The sequence below is a fragment of the Hyaena hyaena genome, unplaced genomic scaffold (assembly GCF_003009895.1).
Source record: "Hyaena hyaena isolate Hyena2069 unplaced genomic scaffold, ASM300989v1 scaffold_63, whole genome shotgun sequence".
NCBI lineage: Eukaryota > Metazoa > Chordata > Mammalia > Carnivora > Hyaenidae > Hyaena > Hyaena hyaena.
Window position 1 is genome coordinate 3,441,578 of NW_024080695.1, and position 4,967 is coordinate 3,446,544.

Consider the following 4,967-nt stretch of genomic DNA (forward strand, 5'->3'; position numbering starts at 1 on the left):
CCAGACACCCCTCTTTGCTTTTCTTTATTGTCTTATTGGCTCTGAATGCAATCATAAATAATACAGTGATTTCCCCCCTGCCATTTTTGAACTGTATATAAATGCAATGATAATTATCCCTTTGTCTCTTGATTTTTTAACTCAATATTTTATATATATGACACTCACCGGTGCTGATGCAGGTAGGTAGAGTTCACTCATTTTTAAATTGTTTTTAAATTTTCTTCTTCTTTTTTTAATGTTTATATATTCTTGAGAGAGGGAGAGACAGAGCATGAGCAAGGGAAGGGCAGAGAGAGAGGGAGATAGAGAATCCGAAGCAGGTTCCAGGTGCTGAGCTGTCAGCACAGAGCCTGATGCTGGGCTTGAATTCGTGAACTGGGAGATCATGAGCTGAGCCGAAGTCAGATGCTCAACCGACTGAGCCACGCAGGTGCCCCTAATTTTTTAATTAAGTTTAAAAATTTAATTCCAGTGTCGGGGCGCCTGGGTGGCTTAGTCGGTTAAGCGTCCGACTTTCGCTTAGGTCATGATCTCGCGGTTCGTGGGTTCGAGCCCTGCGTCGGGCTCTGTGCTGACTGCCAGCTCAGAGCCTGGAGCCTGTTTCAGTCTGTGACACCCTCTCTCTCTGACCCTCCCCTGCTCACGCTGTCTCTCTCTCTCCTAGAAATAAATAAAACATTAAAAAAAATTGAAAAAAAAAGAAAAAATTTAATTCCAGTGTAATTACAGTCAGTGTAATATTAGTTTCAGGTGTACAATATCGTGATTCAACAGTTCTCTACATCACCAAGTGCTCATCCTTGATGCCCATCACCTATTTCACCCATCCCCTCACCCATGTCCCGTCTGGTAACCATGTTTGTTCTCTATAGTTTTGAGTCTGTTTCTTGGTTTCTCTATCTCTCTCTCTTTTTCCTTTGTTCATTTTTTTTTCTTAAATTCCACATATGAGTGAAATCATATGGCACTTATCTTTCTCTGACTGACTTATTTGGCTTAGCATAATGCTCTCTAGCTCCATTCATGTCATTGTAAATGGCCAGATTTCATTCTTTTTTATGGCTGAGTAGTATTCCAGTGTGTGTGTTTGTGTGTGCGCGTGTGTGTCGCATCTTCTTTATCCATTCATCTATTGATGGACACTTGGGCTGCTTCCGTAGTTTGGCTACTGTAAATAATGAATAATGCTGCAATAAACATCGGGGTACATGTATCCCTTTGAATTAGTGCTTTTGTATTTTTTAGGTAAATACTCAGTAGTGTGATTGCTGGGTCATAGAGTAATTCTTTTTTTTTAAACTTTTTGAGGAACCTCCACACTGATTTCCAGAGTGGCTGCACCAGTTCCAGAGTGGCCTTTGCACCAACAGTGCAAGAGGGTTCTCCTTTCTCCGCATCCTCACCAACACCTGTTGTTTCTTGAGTTGTTGATTTTAGCTGTTCTGACAGGTATGAGGTGATATCATAGTTTCGATTTGCATTTCCCTGATGCTGAAGAATGTTCAGCATCTTTTCATGTGTCTGTTGGCCATCTGTAGGTCTTCCCTGGAGAAGTGTCTGTTCATGTGTTCTGCCCATTTTTTAAATTGGATTATTTTTCGGGTGTTGAGTTTTATAAATTCTTTATATATTTTTGTATACTAACCCTTATCAGAATGTCATTTGCCAGTATCTTCTCCTATTCAGTAGGTTGTCTTTTGGTTTGTTGATTGTTTCCTTTGCTGTGCAGAAGCTTTTTATTTTGATGTAGTCCCAACAGTTTATTTTTGCTTTTATTTCCCTTGCCTCAGGGGACATACCTAGAAAAATGTGGCTACAGCCGATGTCAGAGAAATCACTGCTGTCTTCTAGGATATTTATCGTTTCAGGTCTCATATTTAGGTCCTTAATCCATTTTGAGTTTATTTTTGTTGATGGTGTAAGAAAGTGGTCCAGTTTCATTTCTTTGCATGTGGCTGTCCAGTTTTCCCAACACTATTTGTTGAAGAGACTGTCTTTTTCCCATGATATATTCTTTCCTCCTTTGTTGATGATTAATTGACCATATAATTGTGGGTTTATTTCTGGGCTTTCTGTTCTGTTCTATTGATCTATATGTCTATTTTTGTTCCAGGATCATTCTGTTTTGATCATTACAGCTTTGTGCTATAGCTTGAGGTCAGGAATTGTGACACCTCCAATTTTGTTTTTCTTTTTCCAGATTACTTTGGCTGTTTGAGGCCTTTTGTGGTCCCATACACATTTCAGGATTGTTTATTCTAGTTCTTTGAAAAATGCTGTTGGCATTTTGATAGGGATTACATGGAATGTGTAGATTGCTTTGGGTAGTGTAGACTTTTTAAGGTATTTGTTCTTCCAATCCATGAACATGGAATGTCTTTCCATTTCTTTGTGTTGTCTTCAATTTCTTTCATTGTTCTTTTACAATTTTCAGAATACAGGTCTTTCACTTTTTTGGTTAAGGTTATTCCTAGGTATTTTATTATTTTTGGTGTAATTGTAAGTGAGATTGTTTTCTTAATTTCTCTTTCTGCTGCTTCATCATTAGCTCATAGAAACGCAACAGATTTCTAATCATTGATTTTGTATCCTGCAACTTTACTGAATTCATTTATCTGTTCTAGTAGTTTTTTGGGAGTGTCTTAGGGTTTTTTATATACAGTATCATGCCATCTGCAAATATAGTTCACTCATTTTGATTGCCCTTTGCCAGTGGTTCTCAAATTTGAGCATGCATCAGAATAACCTTGAAAACTTGTTAAAACACTATTCCTGGGCCCACCCTCGAGTTTCTGATTTATTCGGTCTGAGCTAGGACCTGATAATTTGTGTTTCTGACAGCTTCCCAAGTGATGCTGGTATTACTGGCCCTAGGGCCACCCTTTGAGACCCACTCTACTCTATTTTTCCACGCTGCTGTGGATGGATCTTTGGGTTGCTTACAATTAATAGCTATCATGAACATTGAACACTACCACAACTTGCTTGAGAGCAATGGCCATAATCTGTTAGTCCCATCTGCCCCTGAAAACACAGATCTTGGGTATTTTTGAGAAATTTTGGGGGGCACCTGGGTGGCTCAGTTGGTTAAGCGTCCAACTTTGGCCCAGGTCATGATCTGCACTTTGTGGCTTTGAGCCCCGCGTTGAGCTCCGTGCTGACAGCTCAGAGCCTGGAGCCTACTTCGGATTCTGTGTCTCCTTCTTTCTCTGTTCCTCTCCCGCTTGCACTCTGTCTACCTCTCAAAAATAAATAAACATTTTAAAAAAAGAGAGAGAGAAATTTTCACTAGGATCTCCCAAAATCTTTTGGTGCCTAAAAATCTCTTTGCACGTATCTACCACATAGAGACATAAACCGTACTATCTAACTATACTATACTGGTAAAATTAGGGGCATCTGGGTGGCTCAGTTGGTTAAGTGTCTGACTCTTGGTTTTGGCCCAGGTCATGATCTCATGATCTTGTGGTTCATGGGATCAAGCCCTGCATCGTGCTCTGCACTGAAAGTTGTGGAGCCTGCTTGGGATTCTCTCTCTCTCTCTCTGCCCCTCCCCTACTTGGTTTGTCTCTCTCAAAATAAATCAATGAACTTAAAAAAATAATAAAATAAGGATTGGATTAGAGCCCACTCAAATGACCTCATTTTACTTTAATAACCTTTTAAAATATCTCATTACCAAATACAGCCATATTCTAAGGTCCTGTGGGGTTAGGACTTGAACACACATATTTGGGGTGGACACAATTCAGCCCATAGCAATGTTTAATCGTAAGTGTTACGCCAGATCCTTCCTGCCTGCCTCCCTCCATTCTTGCCTTCCTCCCTCCCCCTCCCTCATTTCCTCCCTCCCTCTTCTTCTTCCTCCCTCCCTTCCTTCCTTCTTCCTTCCTTCCTTCCTTCCTTCTTCCTTCCTTCCTTCCTTCCTTCCTTCCTTCCTTCCTTCCTTCCTTCCTGGTTTTGATCCCACCTTCCCTCCTTCCTTTCTGCATCTAGGGCAGGAGGGCAGGGGCCTTCCTGGGCATATTACGGGAGGATCCAGGTCCCTGATATTGAGGAACTGGGCTCCACTGCCTGGATGGCTTAGGCCTGTGCTGTCATGAAAACACAAGACTCCCCTCATGTGTAAGTCATTGCCCCTGTGGGATCCTGTCCTAGCTTTGAACTTGGACACCTTCTACGAGGTACAGCATGTGCAATGGGGCCAGGATGCCAGGGAGCAGAGTAATCCTTTCTCCATCAGGCTCCCATGGAGAACGACCGCGTGCCAAGCACAGGAGGAGCACACGTCGATGCTAATGCCCACATGGCCCTGCCCATGCGCACCTGGCACGGCCCCGGGGGAGCCCGAGCGCACCTGGAGAGGTACTGCCCGATCTTGGTCACAAGCCTTCCTGCCGCAATCTGCATTCCCACTGTTTTCCAGGGGCGCTCTGCAATATCGTTGGGTGTAAACACAAAGTTATCAGAAATAGGGCCATCTTTCAAATTACCATTGACACGGGATTCCATGAACTCCCGGGCCACCTGCCCTGTGCGGTTACTCTCCCTGCAGACAGGAAAGGGAAGACAGTGTTCTGTTTGTGCACATGTGTCCTGAGCATAGTCCTCACCACTGGGAAGCAGGCTAACAAGCCGTCTATGCAGACACCAGCCTCGACCTGTAAACACAAATTATCTCTACAGAGTGAGTGACAGTCACGAGGCCACTCAGTGAAGCTCATGCACATGGTTCAGATAAAGCTACCTAACAGGGCTCTGAGAGCAGACACAGAGGGAGAGGGGACTGTTGCTGCCCCAGGGGTAACTTCCCGCGGGGGTGGTGCCTGCTCACTAGGTGGCCAGCTGGGCCCACCCTACTCCTTTCCGAAGGATCCCAACCAGCACAAGCAGGGACCTTCTTCCTACTGACCCCAGATGCCCAGATGTCAAGAGCCAGCACCTTCACTCACTGCACCTCATCA